Below are 19,142 nucleotides of genomic sequence, written 5' to 3' on the forward strand. Positions count from 1 at the left end.
CAAAGATCATAATTACATGTCATTATGAAGACCGAACCTAGTTACATTTTACAACAATCTTGAACGTTTAGGTTTGTTGGTTTTTTTTAGGTTTTTGGTACATAGTATTTAGTGGAATAAATCATTCAAATCCTTTCTTTCATCCCACCTTGACCTAGAGAGCACTTTGGAGAGTCTTCTCCCATGATTACACATAAACCCTAGGTATTGTGTGGTCCAACAGTAGGCTTCTCAAGAATCGGAAATGTGTATTTTAGGACATAAAAGCATCGTTCAAAAGCTTCTTGAGTAGTCTTAATCATCTTTGAGCCTTGATCTTAGGTTTCCTTGTCGTAATTGGATATCATTAGCCATAAGTGTAGGTCTTCATAAAAGCCTTTCTTGGAGAGCCATTAGCTTATCTTCGAAGCAATCTTGCTATTATTTGAGCCTCTCCTATGAATGGGATTTGGAAATCACACCACACCTAGTCATTAACCTTATAATTTTTGTGATTTCCTTCATATTAGGATTCCTCCCATTAGTGAAAGTTCGTAAAAAGCAGGGGACATCGACTGAGGTGACAGTGGGTCCTTGTCCCATTGTTGCCATTTGGTCTAGTAGTTGTCCCTTAAGAAATCCTACTAAATTGAACGTAACAAATTCCATGGAACCTATGGAACCCTTCGATCCTCCTCTGTGTGATGCTCTTGCCATGAAGAGACCACTATGGCTTCGTGATACTTTACAAGATGTTGAGAGACATGCTGCTACCAGAGTAACCTTTAGGGAAAGCAAGAAGCCATGCTAATATCAGGGATATGTTGTGGTTGTTACCTATGGAGCAACTACTAGTAGGGGTCTTAGGAGGGGATCCTATGGAGCAACTACTAGATCAAAGGGCAACAATGGAGCAATAGCCCACTGCTACCTCAGCTAAGGTTCCCTGCTCTTTGTGGACTTTCACCGATGGGAGGAGACCTAGTATAAGGAGAATCATTAGATGAATAGATCAATAAGAGGATAATGAGTGATTCCTAAGGCCAACTCATAAGAGAGTAATGACCAAAAGTCGTATACGCAACGGAAATATTAAAATACTTCGTAGACAAAGACATCCATGATAGGACAGTAATTGTAAATTGTATATTGTATAAATAATTGATGTAGGATGATACAAATGAGAATGAGGGTCCTGTATTTATAGCCAGGTAAGTACCCTTTCATGAACAGTGATGTCCTTTAGGGACATACCTTTACATTAATTGCTAACTAATTAATCAATAATCTTATTTGTTGTTTATTTTTATATAAATTTAGTCCGTTACATTGCCTTCCCCTTCAAAAAGCTTTGTCCTCAAAGCTGACTGATGAAGGATCGGTTCTCTTTTGTTGATCGGAATATCTTCTTATTTCTGAGTTTTCATCTTTGTAGATATAAGATGATATGATGTTCTGAGGGATAGACAGAATTGTTGTATTGAAAACGGATCAGACCATCCTAGATTAATCTTCTGGGAAATCTTTTGACCCTTGGAGATGTGTGGTAAATAGTTATCGTATGACTGGATTGAGCTTATTTCAGTGTTCTTTGAAACATAAGTTTGTTTATGTTCTGCGTGATATAGATTTGTAGATTTATTAAGGCATCTACTTGTTATGAATATAATTCATAACAAAATAAATAAATATAAATACCAAGTAATCAAGTAGTGATTATGTTAAGAAGTCATTAGTTAAGTGAAAAGGCATGTCTAAAAGACATGCTTGGTCACGAAAGGACGCCTGCTTAGGTATATATATGCGGGTCTTCATTGTAACATTCATCACTTATACATTTTTATATATAATAAATTATTATTGCAAATACCTCTTGTTTATTTTTACATTTAAGTCAACAAGCTATCAGTTTTTATGCTTCAGGGGTATCAGAGCCATGGCGCACAATATAATCATGTGGGTCTTTGAATGTTGTTCGCCGCACAATCTGCCATTACGTTCACATCCTGAATGGGTTGAACAGTTTAGTAAAGTTCAAGGAGCATTTCAGCGTTTAGAAAAATCATTTGCAAAAGTTAAAGAATGTCGAAGGGAAATTGATAATAAGGGAGATGAAAACAACAATGAAGAAATGAAACAAGAGAAAGAAAAAGAAGAAGATTTTGATTAAGATGATGATCCAAACGAAGTTGATCTTGATGTGGATGAAGACTATTTTGGAAAACAAGAAGATGCCAAAATTAGCCTTGAAACAACTAAAAGCCTCCAAATAAAATGGACTCACAACCCACTTTTATTTCACATTCACCCATAGTTTTGTCCCCATCTCCTTCTTCTTATCATGACTCAATTAACAAAAAGCAATTCCTTCATTCTGCTGGACAAGGACGTGTAAGGAGGCATAATGTTGAATATTATGAACTCTCAAATGAAGAGGAGCCAGTGGAGGGTCCAAGGCTAGCAGGAACTGTTAAGTCCAAAATATATGAGGAAGATCCATACTTCAAGCTTAAGGATGAAAGAGAATAGGGTGTCAGTTGGTTTGTCACATGAACAAGTTGCATACACAGATGCAGCTGTCGTAGCGCAAATTGCTTTCGAGTCAGCAGCACATGTCGCTAAAGCAACAAGAGTTGCCATTGGTCTTGCCAGAAATCATAAAGGTAGGAGCGTAAGAGAACCAGTAGGATTATTGAACAATGGCAATTTGTGTTACACTATCAACGTCCTATAATGCCTCACCTATACTCCTCTCCTAGCAAATTATTGCATTGAGAGAAAGCATTCATTAAATTGCAAGGGAAAGAGTCTGTGCTTAGTGTGTTTGTTGGAAAAACAAATTGAAAGGTCCCTCAATCAACCCAATTGCCCACAAACAGATCTGCCGGGTGGTATTACATAAATTTTAAGCTTGGTTGGGCCATATTTCAGCAACAAGATACAAGAAGATACGCAAGACTTTTACACGAATCTGATCAATGCTTATGAGAAAGTTGATCATTATGTGTATGATATATTCAAATGCCAATTCGTAACGCACACCAAGTGCTCTTCCTATGGTTACAAGTTTGATAAGGAAGAGGCTTCTATTGACATTAGCGTTCCCATACAAAACTCTACGTCATTGTTGGAAGCTTTGTTGAACCAAATGTTCCACCCACAAGATAAACTCAGTTGCATAACTTGCAGTAACCCTTCATCTAAGATAGTCATCCACCCTTTGTCTGTTGCACGTAGCCAGCTGCAAGCCTATTTCTCATGTCGCCACCGAAGGCCGGAGCGCATCCACCCTTAGTCTATTGCACATGGCTAGCCACAACCACCGCCTGCAACACCGCCCTGTCATTTGGCCTTGCCCTACCACCGAACTTCGGATCCCTGCGTTTTTCTCGTTGCTTCCATTTCTTCGCATGCTACTGCCCCTGCTCCTCTGTCCCCCACGTCACTGCTCCATTACCTTTGTTTTGCGTCACAGAACTCTGCGTATTCCTCCCCTGCGTATTCCTTATTCCGCTGCATGACCACATCCCCGTGCTACTTGACGTTCGTTGCCCGTTCCCCCGCGTCCACTGCCCTTCCACGCCACCGTGGACTAGTCTCACTGTTTTAGGTAGGTAGGCAAGGAAGCATTGCAGAGCCACAGTTCCACTTGTTGTTTTTAGGTAGGCAGGCTTCGCAGGAGCCACGGGCCTCGTCTGGGACGTAGCTGGAGTAGCGGAGAGCACAGTATTAACACGCACGGGTAGTGTCATGGTCAACGGACGTGACTTTCTCCAAGCAGATCCGTGGCTAGTTAATCGCCGTTTTTTTTTTAAATCGAATTTATGTTAACGTTAAAAACTATATGGTATAACTATATTATAAAAAAAACTACATTAAAAACTTATTATTATTAAAAAAAATTAGAGTTTAAAAAAAAATCGATAACCCTGGACTCAAATCATAGTTACTAGCGAATCATAGAAGATAAGCTACCAATGACACAATTAAATGAAGAAAGTATTAGTGGTCAAGTGAAAAGAAGACATTCGTGGCAAATAAGAGACCAATTCCTTTCATCAACAAGCTTTGAGGACGAAGCTTCTGAAGGAAGGGGCTATGTTATCAATATAATTCATAACAAAATAAATAAATAAAAATAATAAAAATACTAAGTAATCAAGTAGTGATTATGTGAAGAAGTCATTAGTTAAGTGAAAAGGCATGTCTAAAAGGCATGCCCGGTCACGAAAGGACACCTGCTTAGGTATATATATGCGGGTCCTCATTGTAACATTCATCACTTGTACATTTTTGTATATAATAAATTATTATTACAAATACCTCGTGTATTTTTACATTTAAGTCAACACACTATCAGTTTTTATGCTTCACTACTCTTGTTCTTCAGATGTAGATGAGGAATTTTTCTTGTTTGAACTTCCTTAAACATTTTATAGCAGTTTCCTGATTTCCATCTGGCATTGTTGTTGTTGAATTAGCTACTGAATCCTTATTTGGGGTGTCCTTTGTTTGAACGACAACCTCTGAGTACGTTTTTACTTCAATATGGTTTGGATTTGCCTGAATTGGAGATTAGTGGTATTGATGTTTGTGTCTTCAGTTTAGACTTCTACATCTGGATATTTTGATGCTTCCTTTGCGAAAAGTTCTTTGAACCTATTCGTCGATGATTTCTTTTTGTCTTTAAGTTTTTAAACTTGTTTGAGCAGATTTTGATTATGATTTTTGAGACGTAAGCTTTCCTCATTCTCTGAGTCAACTTTATTTTGGCCTTCATGCTTCTCGTCTTTTAAACACTTCATTTGTTCTACTAATGTTTGGTTAAGGCTCTTTAAACGTAAATTTTCTTCTTCTTGTTTTAATAAATGCTCCTTGAGTTCCTTCTTTGATGCTTTAGCTTTCTTGACTTGTTCGAATAGTTTTTCTTGGTGATCTCTGATGCTCGGAATTTCTGTGTCTTTGCTGCAGATGATTTCTTCAAGCCCTTTTTGCTTCTTTGATATAGTTTTTTCGTTATCTTGAAACATCAAGTTTGATATATCATTAAGGTCTTTTAATGAAGATTTTATTGATTTTGATTTACTTTTTATGTCTCGAAACGTGACCATCTTCCCTTTATAAGGAAACATCAAAACTTGTTTCTCTATGTTTAACATGAATGTACCCAAATCCTTAAACCAGGATTGACCGAGTATGATGTCAGTGTTTTTATCTGTCCTCACAAGGAGGTGATATGCTCCCTAGGAAGGGTTAAGAGGATTGTCGAGGCTAGGGTTTGGGGATATATCTTGTAAAGATTATTCATAGGTCTAGAAATCCTTATGGAGAGTTGGTCTTTATGTGATCTTTGTGGAACTTGAATTGTAAAGTTGTGGGACCACAGGAGACCAGGTGGACCCAAAATTAGGTCAAGGGTGTGGTGTTGATCAACCAAGGAAGAGCTTGACCTAATTATGGAAGAGAAGAGGATCACAGGAGAACTTTTCGTTTGAGAAATGAATGCAATGATCCAAATGAGGACACTAGCCAAGGGTAACCTAGGGCAAGAAATAATCTTTGAGCAAGGGCTTGCTATATCTCAAGATCCCACCGTCGAAATTTCTTGAAATTTGGAGGTCCTCTAGAGGAAACCCTAGCGTAGTTTTGGACAAGAGATCAAAGTCTTTTGATAGCTAGAACGTGAGATAAGTGATGCCCTAAATGACCTATGGAGGTTAACCCTGGAAAAGGAAGAGGAGGTGAGAGAAATTTTCTTCAAAACTGATCACCTATGGAAGGATCAGTGCCTTATCCTCTGGGAGAGATGGAGTCAAAGGGAATTTAGTGTTCGGAAAGGATTTACCCAATCAAGGAGTTCTTCAAGCAACTTCACATGGCATTGGGGCATGAGAGCAACTTCTTGAGATCTTTAGACTTCGATATGCAATAATTGATGAATTATCAAGATGTACTTTAACAAAATAATCTCTAGGAACATTCACCCATTTATACAAGGCCCATGCAATGAGGCAATGTTATAAAAGAGCAAAACTTCCACAATTTTGCATAGGAAAGCAGTAAATTCAGACTTGTATAGCGAAAATCCCAACAACATTCACGTGACAAAGTAAATAACAAGAATAAACATGAAAATGATTACCTACATGTACAAATGAGTATATCCAATCATCAAATTATGCCAATGATGAAGCTCCAAGACAAGAGAAACATATCCAAACATCAAAATTCATCCATAACATCCGAACACGTCTTCCAAAAGGGAATGCAAAATTTTTCAAAGAGGTACTTATCCCAAATCCAAGTGATGACGATGAGAATGAATCATCTCACTTCTATTTATACAATCACTAATGAGTTTGATTTGCCTAATTTGGCCTAATTGAGCCCCAAATAATAAAATATTGTGCAATAATAACATACCTTGGTAACAAGCCCACCAAGATAGCTCAATAACATAATAATAAACCTCTCATGAGGGTCGAATGATTAATAAAGTGGGTCGTTGGGCCTTTGAGAAGGCCTAATGAAGTCATGAGTGTGTCATGATGTAAATGGACCTCAAACATAGTGGACAAGGGGTTGGCCCTTTGTTTTCCAAGTAAATCCTTGTGGTGCCTCCAAGTGAGTGTGAAGGACACAAGGACATCCTCATGGGTCTCCTAGTGGATTGAAAATCACTGTAAACCATCTGTGAGGGCGAGGATGATTGCATAAGCCCCCATATGGACCCCGAAACATTTGCCAATTGTATGGTGCAAGTGTTGAGCCGGTTGGGCATGGTGAACCAGGTGCATCATCCTCATCCAAAAACGTGGAACACGAGCAATCAATGAGTGGTGCTAGGGATCCATGAGGTACTCTCTGCTATGGTGGAGGTCGATCGCTCTCAACGCTCACCCTATAAGTGCCAATGTGGCCCTTTGGAGGGCTAGGACCCTATATAGGGAGACCAACCCCCAAATGGAGACCCCCCTGAAATCTTGCATAAGGTCCAATGTGTCCCCTTGCCTAACAATACGTCAAATCCTTAGAATAATCAAGTAAAAGAGCTTACAAATCATGGAAATTGGAATCAATGGGGCATTTCATGGTAGCATGCCCTTCCATTGCGGGCTTTGGCATGTACATGTGTCTCCAAGCTTAATGAGGGGTTAATCAAGGACCCTATTAGGTGGTTTCAACCTTTAAAGGGGTGACATGTCCATGGTACATTCCTCAAGTGGTAGGTGGCAAATGATATAATCATGGTATAGAGTGGGGATCAAGGGAATCTTCATGTGTCTCCAAGCTTAATGAGGGGTTAATCATGGACCCTATTAGGTGGTTTCAACCTTTAAAGGGGTGACATGTCCATGGTACATTCCTCAAGTGGTAGGTGGAAAATGATATAATCATAGTACATGGTACAAGGGTAGCTATAATAAGGGAATCCCACACTTGGGTATATGAGTGTAGGAGGGAGAAAATCGTGGTACATGAGTTATCCCAACTTTTGTTTTTCTACCCTTCTTGATATACCTTTTGCCTTTGATTGATTTTTCTTCATAACTGCTTGGGGCTCAAAGGAATGAGAACATGTTGTGTAATATATATCAGTGGATACCCCTTTAAGGTGGGGCAGTTCATCGCCCACTAGGGGTTGGGACAATCATGGGTTCCTTAATGATGGAAGGGGCTCATCTAGGGCCCATAGGAACGAGAGTGATGGCCATGGATAAGGGGTAGAGCTCATGTTTGGTTTTTGGCCACGTGCTAAAATTTGTATTTTCCGGCCATCTTTTGCATTTTGTGGTACATTTCCTCTTGAGAGGCAAAATTATGCTTTTTCTTTTCTTTTTTAGCTGCATCAACCTCCGAGCATCGTTCCAGGCCCGACCCACGGTGTGGACAAGGGGAGGGGAAGGCTAACCCTATGTGGATCCAGTGGACACATGTGGACCCAAATGGGAAAAGAGATGAATGGGGCTAAAGTAAGTGGAAGGGAGTGGATGTATATGGTGTCGGGAAGCAGGACCACACAACCATAGTCGGGATTTCCCATGTAGTGCAAACGCTAAAGCTAATGGCCAATAAAGGAGATCGCACGGGTCCAGGATACAAGGCTAACCACAAAATCAAGCAATGGAGACAAGAGTACAAACCTAGCCCACTCTTTTTGGCAAATCCTCCCACCAATCCATGCCCAAAAGTGCCCATGACAAGTCAGGAAATTACTCGACTATACCAATCAAAAGCCATACTTTTGGGGTCGGGAGGCCCACCTTCAAACATACAATCATAACAAGTGGGCGAGGGACCACATGGCTGGCTTAGGTGGTGGAGATAATGGTACATTGAGCTATATGGTGGCTGCAAGGGGCTGTTGGCTGTCGGCTGAGGATCATCTAGGAGAAAATTTTTCTCCTATATCACTACCCACAAGTGGTGGGTAACATCTTGCTCCAACTGGGACTGAGCTCTTAAGACTTAGAGTGGTGCATGAAGCTACTCGAACGGGAGGTCATGAGAACACCAACAATCTCTTGGTACTACAAACTTGTTACTTGCACGTATCAAAGACTAAGCACACGTGAGAGCATGTTTTTGTAGTGTCTTATGATCACACATGCTTAGTATTAGGCCATAAAAGTCAGCAAGAAAGTAGAATTCAAATTTAATCTAAATGCAACTAATCTATCAAGAAAATATGATATGTTGTTAGTTCTAATGAGAAAATGAACATGCAATGCATCCTAGCCTAACATGCATATAATACAATGTCAAATGTCAATGAAAAGGGTGATACGACTCAACTTGGCTAGTTGCGAACAAAGTTCGTTGTTAAATTTGGCAATGTATTAGTAATCTTCCCCGACTTTGCCAGGAATCTTGACGGGTATTGGATTTTTATCTACCAAGACCACATTCCCAACTTTGTATTCCCTTTTGGTCTTCAACTTTTTGTTTGCTTTGTGATTTGGTTGCTTAAGAATACAAACTTCTTGTGAAGGGAGAATGGGAGAAGGCTTCTCAGTTTCATGTGTCTTGTAATATGGAATTGGCCCCAGCTTGACCACATGAGAAGGGTAGGTAGGTTCTCTATAAAGTATGAAGGAGGTCCCATCAAATTGCGGAATGGTGACATATGACAAATCTATTTGAATTTGACCACCAATGGTGGCTCCCCATTTCCTTGATAACAACATCCCCCAAACATCAGGGATATCTATGATCATAACATCCATAAGCAATGATATATAGGGGTTCATAGCTAAAGAAACATTAAGGTCCTTTATGAGGCATTCTACTTCCACGAGTTTGGAGTTAAAGTCACACACATTTTTATACCTTCGAGTGATGTTAAGACCCAATTGCTTCTTGACCTTTAGTGGCATGATGTTTGCAGGAGCCCCTGAGTCGAACATGCAATTATGTAATAGAAGGTCATTTTTGGCTAAGGTGAGCAAGAATGGCTCATGTCTTGGGTTTAGATCAGGAAGGTGAATGTTGTATAATGCTTTGGGTAATTCCTCCCTTTCAAGGCCCAGGGACTTCTTAACTTGCCATTGTTGTCAAGGAAGTTTCACAATCTCCTTCAGTGGAACTAGTATGGTTATCTTCCTTATAGCAGTTTCCCAGTCAATATCAAACTTGACCTCTTTACCTTTATCCCCTTTGGTAGATTCTTTCTTTTGAGGATGCTTTTGGAATTAGTCTTTTTTGGAGGATCCTTCTTAGGGGGGTCTTGAAGGAGGGGTTCCTTGTGAGGGACTTGCTTAGGATTTGAGTAATTTTTGTTGGTTTCCTTAGAGGTTGTGGGGTCTTTGTTGTTGTCCTTTCGTTAATATTGGACCCCTTTGAATCTTCCACTATCATCGACGTTAAGGCTTGGCTCTTTCTTCTCTTCTTTGATAGTGACCTCACTAATGGTGGGATAAGTATATGAACCCCCCAACAAAATGTTGAAGGTTTCAGATTCTATGAGATTAGCTTATTCATTGACTTCATCATCGGTACCCTCATCCTCATCATTTTGTTCATCTTCGGAGGATGAAACTTGCTTCGCAATGTTTGTTGCAGCCAAAGTGTTGGGGATGTGAGATGAGCTTGGCTTATCCTCCTCATTTTGCTTCCTAGGGAAAGGCTTCCCGTTTGGGATATAGCTTGATTTTTGGGCCCTTTCCAAGGCAGTGAGCTTATTCATGTAGAGCCTATCACGTGAATTCATTTCTTTGCTGAGCTTTTCCTTTTTCTTGAGAAGTACCAAAAGGGTTTCTTTGTGTTGATCTTTGGATTTTCCCTTCTTGGCTTCGACCTTAGCCATGGGGTGTTCATCAACATCCATCTTGGAGATTTGTAGGTTTTGTTCAACTTCCATGGCTATCTCTTTAGCCTCAGCCTATGTTGCAGGAAACGTGGCATAAAGGTCCGTTTCCATACGGAAACGGTTACGAAACGTGGAAACGCGTTTGGTACGGCCGTGAAACGCGTTTCCGGCCGTACTGCCACATTTCCCGAAACGGAAACGTGGCCAGTACGGCCGGAAACGCGTTTCAGGGCCGTATGACCTACGTTTCCTCATTAACTTGTGTTTTTTTATTTTTTATTTTTTTAATTTACTTTAAGGGTATGTTAGTGATTTCTAGATGTGTGTCTAAAGTTATAAAAGTGAATTGCAATTCATCAGGAAGTTTGAGGCATCTGCAGTTCATGGTAATGTTAAATTCTTAAAGTAAAAGTGATATTCTCCTTTATTTTCCATTTTCATCATTTTACTTAAATTTTTAACATTACCATGAAATGACTCAGGATGTTTGAGAGTGGTTTTGCCCTCATTGGATTTCATATGGAGAAAGTAGAATTTTAGATCTCACTCAAAATCCAGCAGACTTATTTGTTTTTCAGGATTTCAGGATTGGGGGGATTGCAATGTTTCCATTGGATTTTATCATGTACTAAGGTATGGAACTTGTATTTAATCAAGAGAATCAAGCCCTCTATGCAGGGGAAACTCCCAATAATCAAGATCATGTAGGGTACTAGGGTATGAAACATGTATTTAATCAAGAGCACTAAGGTCGTTCGACTATGTAGGAGGAGACTCCCAATACAACAGTGGTCCTTCTAAAGAATGGGATGTGGATGCAGAAAATCTTGATTTGGATCTCTCTCTTGCAGCCTTATAGTCTTTATTGTACTTGCAGCCTCATATATTAATATAAATAAAGGCTGATTTTGAGATTTGGATATATAATAAACGTTGCTTTTGGATATTCCAATATTTTTATTTTCATTATGTGATCATTCATGAGTAAATGTGATGTAAATTAAATCTTAATGTTTAAGTGTAATAAATTATAATGTATCATTTATGCTTTATGATTGCACATATATATATAATATAGATATATATTTAAATATTTTCAATATATATATATATATATATATATAGATATATATTCGCATTTCCCCGTTTCCAAAATTTGGGGAGGTCGCGTTTCGTATCGCTTCCCATTTCGGAAACTCGTACCCGTTTCCTCGTTTCGTGCAACTTAGGCCTCAACCAAGGTTTTAGGTTTCTTATCCCTCAATGCATAGGTTAGGTGGCCACCCACAACTTTGACAAATTTGTCAAGTATGTTAGCATCAAGGGTCCTCAAGTGGTCGGGGATATCCCTAACTACCCTATCAAATTTTAGGATGAATTCGTTGATGTCTTCCCTTGCCCTACTTATTTGATAGAATTTGTCAATGTTGAAGGTTCCTTGTGCATCACATGACATCTGTTTGTGAACATATCCTCAAATTGCTCAGAGTTGTCTGTGCATCTTGGGGGAAGACTAGGGTACCATTCCCTTGTTTGTCCTTCAAGAGACAAAGCAAAAAGCATCATGATCCTATCCTCGTCAAATATTTGCCTAGGAGAAATGTTCCAGTAGAACTCTTCAATATCGTCACGAGCACTTATTGTAGCATCACCCTTGAATTTGGGAAACTAGTTATTGTATTTTTCAGGCAAAGGTTTAAGGTTATTATTCAAATTAAAGGGGGCGAAGACACTAACCAAACGCTTTTCACTCCTAGCCAGTTTAGGTTGGTCTTGGTTTAGGTCAGTGTTAGAGTCAGTTGACATCTTTGGGGTGGGATTATCGACCTTTTCAAATTCATGGAGAAGGGTACTTCCAATAGGTGGAGTTCGTTCTCCCCTTCTTGCAACGACCGTAGTTATAGGAGGAATGTTGTCACTTTCAAGCAAACTAGGGGTTTTGACAATGAATGGAGCGGTTAGAGGAATATTTGAAATGTCGTCTATGAATCAATTCCTCATTGATTCACTAGGGAGGCAGAGCTGCTTCCTCCCCGACAACGGTGCCAAAAATGTTAGCGCTCAAACTAGTAAGGTCCTAGGAGGGGATCCTATGGAGCAACTATTAGATCAAAGGGCAACAATGGAGCAATAGCCCACTGTCACCTTAGCTAAGGATCCTTGCTCTTTACAAACTTTCATTGATGGGAGGAGGGTCAATATAAGGGGAATCACTAGATGAATAGATCAATAAGAGGATAATGAGTGATTCCTTAAGCCAACTCACAAGAGAGAGTCAATTATATGGTTTTCTTGCTTGGGAAGCAACGTGATATGCTCTCTAGGAAGGGATAAGAGATTGTTGGGGCTAGGGTTTGGGGATATATCTTGTAAATATGGTTCCTAGGCCTAGAAATCCTTACGGGGAGTTCGTTTTTATGTGATCTTTGTGGAATTTGAGTTGTAAATGTCAGGCCAGGAATAACTCCACGAATGTGATTGTTGATTTTCATTATGATAGAACATGGATACATACAGGTAGAGGGAGACTATTGAGTTTCATCTCCCAATGTCTCTTCGTCTTCCAATTCCCTTTATTTTGCTATTTACAATATTTACATGGATTTACCTAATCTCAAAGATTAGGTGTCAACATTACCCCCTTAATCTGAAGGGATGTTGGTGAGTCCAAACATCATTCTGAATCTTTCAAACTTTTCCCTTCCAAGCGCTTTGGTGAAGATGTCTGCAATTTGCCCATTTGTGGAACAATGCCATGGGTGGATTGTTTTGGCCTCAACATGATGTCGAATCAGATGGTATTTTGTATTGATGTGCTTGGTTTGATCATGGAACTTCAGGTTCTTGGCCAACTTTATTGCAAAAGTGTTGGCAATCAAAAGAGGAATTGAATGCTCTTGTTTCTCCTGCAAATCTTCCAGAATTTTCTTGAGCCACACAATTTCCTTCGTTGCTTCAGCTACAGCCACATATTCTGCCTCAGTTGTGAAATTTGCTGGAACTGACTGTTTGTGTGACCTCCAAGAGACAACTCCCGATCCAAGACTCATAACATAACCTGAAGTAGATACCCCAGTTTCTTTATCTCAATCGAAGTCTGAATCAGAGTATCCAATCAAGTTAAAGTCACCCACAAATGTATATTTGAGTCCAAAGTCTTTAGTTCCCTTTAAGTACTTTAGAACTCTTTGCAACAGAATGACCCTCACAGGGCTTTTGCATAAACCTGGAGAGGATTCCTACAATAAATAAAATGTTTGGTCTGGTAGTAGTCAAGTAGTTGAGACTTTCTATGAGTTGTCTAAACTTCGTTGCATCCTCAAATTCTTTTCCTTTAGTGGACGTGAACTTTAAGTTTTTTTCCCTTGGAGTAGTCAAAGGATTGCACTTAGCCATGCCAAACCTGTTCAATAGATCACTAATGTACTTCTTCTGAGAGAGGAATATAAACTTCAGATGTTGAGTTACTTCAATACCAAGATAGTAGTGAACATAGCCAATTCTGTCATTTCAAAACTTTTCCTCAGTTCTTTCTTTATGGATGCAAGAACTTCATTCAATGTAGAGAGTGGTTAGAGCTTCATACACGGTAGAGAGTGCTTCTAAAGAAGATTCCATAGATTGATCCAATATGGGGATCCCCCCTTTAAGATGTGGAATCTCATTATCAAACCCAAAGTGTCATCTTGATCAGCGGCTAGAGCTTCATACAGGGTAAAGAGTGCTTCTAAAGAAGATTTCACAGATTGATCCAGTATAGGGATCCCCCCTTTAAGATGTGGAATCTCATTATCAAACTCTTGAAAATAATTTGCATGTCTGAATCTATCCAAGCGATCAAGCTACCACTCAACAACATTGTTAGTCTTGGAAGATTCAAGAAAGATCACATCTCTAGATATAATAAACTTTTTATTAAATTCATCATAGAGATGGTATGATTTGGAGGTATTTGAGTACCCGAAGAATCTACATTTGTGACTCCTTGCATCGAGTTTGTTTTTCTGTTCCTTAGGTATCAAGGCATAACAGGTGGAGCCAAAAACCTTGAGATGCTTCACCGAAGGAATGTGGCCATACCACATTTCATGGGGAGTCTTGTTTTTGATAGCATTAGATGGACATACACAACACATAGAATTGCATCAGCCCAAAACATTAGTTTAACATTCTTGAAAAACATCATGGAACGTACTATATTTAATATAGTCTTGTTCATTCTTTCAAGGACTCCATTATGTTGGGGATTATAAGGCACAATTGTTTGATGTTTGATCGCATGTTGACGAATATAGTTTTCAAATTCATTTGATTTATATTCTTTTCCATTATCAATACAAATAGATCCAATATGAGATTGTGCATCATTTTCAATCCATGCATGAAAGTTCTTGAATGTTTCAAAAGCTTCAAATTTGTTCTTCAATAAATAACCCAACACATTCCGGTGTAGTCATCAATAAATGGCATCATATATTTATTACCATATGCAGAAGGAACATGCATTGGGTCACATAAATCAAAATGAAGGAGTTCAAGTTTTCTATGTGCTTTGGAATGAGAATCATGAAAAGATTGTTTGTTGTGCTTTCCTAAGATACAAGCATCACATTGGTTAAGTTCCTGAGGAGTTGTAGGCAAACCAGTAATACCATTTTTCTTCAATAAACGGAGGCTGTCATAGTTCAAGTGTCCAAATTTAGCATGCCATAAAAGACTTATGGAAATGTACCTTCATCATAGTGAGAACTATATGAAAAGTTCTGTGCACGAGTAGAGGTTTCTTGCAGCTTCAGGAGTCTTTCGTTTTCTATCCTAGTGATGACAAGTAAGTGATTTGATGCTTTTCATATCTCAACCTTGCCATCAAATATGTGGATGGAGTGTCCTTGTTGGCAGATGTGGACCAAAGACAACAAGTTTCTCCTTAGCTCCGGGAGGTATAGAATATCATGTTGAAGAAAGTCTGGAAGACTAGGCAGTTTGAGCCTGATGGTGACAAGTCCTGATGGCTTGAGTTTTGACTTCTCTACAAAGTATACTGCTCCATCAACATTATTAGTAAATTCTTCAAAGAAGTCTCTTCTGAAAGTCATGTGGCAAGTTGCTCCTGAATCAAGTAACCAAACATCTTTCCATGAAGCAAGTGAAGCATTGAATAAGCCTTCAGTTACTCCAATGTTGTTAGGGTCCCACCCTAACCCCCTTATTTATGTCATGGGATCACGTCATAGTCAAGAGTCAATAAAGTCCATATTAATATTTGTAAGTGGTTAACCCGCAATTAATGACGGGACCACAGTTAGTTGCAAATGGGCGGTAGTATTAGATAGATGGTAAATGGGCAGTAGTATTAGATAGATGGTATTAATAAAACCCACGATATTGGCCCGTGGTATTGCATGTATGAGTCATATATAAAGGATAGAGACTCCCTGCGAGGAGCATCGTGTCTTGTTTTGTAATCGAGCTCTGCTCTATTGGAGGTTGCCCCCTCGAAGAGGCCTGTGAACATTTCTCTCTGAATAATAAAATCATTGCTATTCTGTGTTCTGGGTATATTTTCTTCGCATATTCTGTGTTCTCTGTATCTTTTCTTCGCAAATTCTATGTTTGGGTATTGCTTTGCAGGTTAAGAGCATAACAAATGTTGCAATGTGCCACAACATAATGAGCGGACTCGGGTGCTTTGCCTTTCCCTTTGTCAAGTGTTTTACCTTTTCCTTCGTTTCTTTCCTGCTCAATTCTTTCCCAAGGCAATTTACATGTGGAAGCATCATGCCCATCTCTATTGCATCGTATGCAGTGAAGATTAGTCATTTCTCCTTGGAATTGTCTTCCCTCACTGCCTCTAAAATTCTTCCTTCTTCTACCTCTTCGTCCATCTCTTCCTCTAGAAGAATCTTGTGCATGATTCTTCTCGTTTTGCGCGAGGCACACAACTTCGTCAGTAGATTGAGGAGCTGTATTCTTCCAAAAAGCCTCCTCTCTTTCAACAAATTTCTTTTCACAACTCATTGAAGATGAGGGATTGTTTTATCTTCCTAGACCACTCATGGTAGTTCTCTTTTCTAGTGAGAACTACTCCTACAATATAGATTAAAGAGTGCATTATGTACCCAAAAGAACTCGACTCAAAGGTTAAAAAAATATGGTCCAACTCTCACTACTACTCACACCATCTCCATAATATATTTAAAACATACATATGTGTGTTTCCTAATGGGAGAACTCAATGTATGGATTTAACATAAAAGAATTATATATAGGATATGATCACTATGCTTTCCATATCATAGCCATTATATTTTCAAACCATATAACGCACTTTCATATTTCATGTGAACCATATATGCTCTTATAAATGGTTACCACCTTCATAAATGTATAAACATATGCCAACCACTTATAATATAACCATACAACCTCCTTTTAAAAGCTCTATGCATATATAAAATGAACTTTCACTTTATATACACTATAAAGAAACACACACCACATTTTATACCATATGTTCCCAACGCACGCAACTTTCAAAAATGAGTTCGACTCATATTCCACCATACATGACCTTCATAAAAAAATTGAACGCACATTATATGTCATACACACCATATATATGCACCACACTTTCAAATCAGGCAGCCCTTCAAAACTCCGTTAATGCACTAGAGTTTAACACATCCCACAAACAACATCTTCGGTCACTGTCAGCGATAGATGGTGCTGGATATATATAAAAAAAGGATTTATTTTGACAGATGAGTAGAGCCAGTTCAAAGTAGGAGGCAATGGCAACTTCAAATCCATTTTATCTGCTCGGTGATGATGACAATGGTGATGTCTTCAGTGGCCTCTCCTCGACTTTTGTTAGTGCCTCTATCCTCCTCCAACAATCTCGGGAACACAATTAATAATTTAAACAGAGGTTGCATACGTTGTACATGGAGCACAAGAGCATTCGAACTATGGTGCTTCTGATACCTATGCATAGAAACATTAGAATGCATACACATGCAAAATATATACTCCAACAATGCACCGAATAATATTTGTTTCACCAATGAGAGAAAACAAATAGAATGCAGGGGGATGGTATGTAGCAGAATCGAAGGACATAGCAGGAACAACTTTGGAGTAGGAAAATAGCAGGAGTTATAGGGCAGAAGTGCTAAAAATGGGAGTTGGCTTTGATACCATGTCAGGCTAGGAGTAACTCCACAAATGTGATTGTTGATTTTCATTAAGATAGAACATGGATATATAAATGGAGAGGGAGTCTATTGGGTTTCAGCTCCCATTGTCTCTTTGTCTTCCAATTCCCTTTATTTTGCTATTTACAATATTTACATGGATTTACCTAATCCCAAAGATTAGCTGTCAAAGTAAAGTTGTGGGACCACACAAGACCAAGTGGACCTAGAATTAGGTCAGGGTGTGGAGTTGATCAACCAAGGAAGGGATTGACCTAATTATGGAAGAGAAGAGGATCACAAGAGATTTTTTTTTTATGAGAAATGAATGCAATGATCCAAGCGAGGACACTAACCAAGGGAAACATAGGGCAATAAACGATCTTTGAGCTAGGGCTTGCTATATCTCAAGATCCCACTGTCGGAATTTCTTGAAATTTGGAGGGCCTTTAGAGGAACCCCTAACGCAGTTATGGACAAGATATTAAAGTCTTCTGATTGCTAGAACAATGACCTATGGAGGCTAGGCCTAGAAAAGGAAGGAGAGGTGAGAGAAATTTTCCTCAAAAGTGATCACCTACAGAAGGATCAGTGTGTTATCCTTTGGGAGAGATGGAGTCAAAGAGAATTTAGTGTTCATAAAGGATTTACTCACTCAAGGAGGACTTCAAGCAACTTCACATGGCATTAGGGCATGAGAGCAGCCACTTGAGATCTTTATACTTTGATATGCAATAATTGATGACTTATCAAGATGTAATTTAACAAAATAATCTCTAGGAACATTCACCAATTCATACAAGGCCCATGCAATGATGCGACACTATGAAAGATCAAAACTTCCACAATTTCTCATAGGAAAGTAGTAAATTTCAGACTAGTATAGAGGAAATCTCAACAACATTCATGTGACAAAGTAAATAACAAGAATAAGCATGAAAAAGATTACTTACATGTACAAATGGGTATATCCGATCATCAAATTATGCCAATGATGAAGCTCCAAGACAAGAGAAACATATCCAAACATCAAAATTCATACATAACATCCAAACTCTTCTTCCAAAAGGGAATGCAAAATTTTCCAAAGAGCTGCTAATCCCAAATCCAAGTGATGATGATGAGAATGAATCATCTCACTTCTATTTATACAATCACTAATGAGTTCGATTTGCCTAATTGAGCCCCAAATAATAAAATAATGTGCAATAATAACATCCCTTGGTGACAAGCCCACGAAGATAGCTCAATAACATAATAATAAGCCTCTCAAGAAGGTCAAATGATCAATAAAGTGAGTCGTTGGGCCTTTGAGGAGGCCTAATGAAGTCCTGAGTGTGCCATGATGTGAGAATGGACCTCAAACATAGTGGACAAGGGGTTGGCCCCTTGTTTTCCAAGCAAATCCTTGTGGTGCCCCCAAGTGGGTGTGAAGGACACAAGGACATCCTCATGGGTCTCCAAGTGGATCGAAAATGCCTATAAACCATCTGTGAGGGCTAGGATGATGACATAGTCCCCCATCTGAACCCCGGAACATCTGCCAAGTGTATGGTGCAAGTGTGGAGCCGATTGAGCATGGTGAACCAGGTGCGTCATCCTCATCCAAAAAGGTGGAACACGAGCAATCAATGAGTGGTGTTGGGGATCCATGAGGTATT

General features: G+C 39.1%; 1 protein-coding gene across 2 annotated transcripts in view; it reads left to right on the forward strand.

Moving 5' to 3' along the window:
* Positions 1-19,142, forward strand: part of SWC2 (DNA binding protein SWC2) — a 271,223-nt gene that overhangs the window by 184,233 nt on the left and 67,848 nt on the right. The window lies entirely within an intron of this gene.

This window comes from Pinus tabuliformis, chromosome 5_1 (genome assembly GCF_031772625.1).
Source record: "Pinus tabuliformis cultivar Carrire ecotype Pingquan chromosome 5_1, CPIR1, whole genome shotgun sequence".
Lineage (NCBI taxonomy): Eukaryota > Viridiplantae > Streptophyta > Pinopsida > Pinales > Pinaceae > Pinus > Pinus tabuliformis.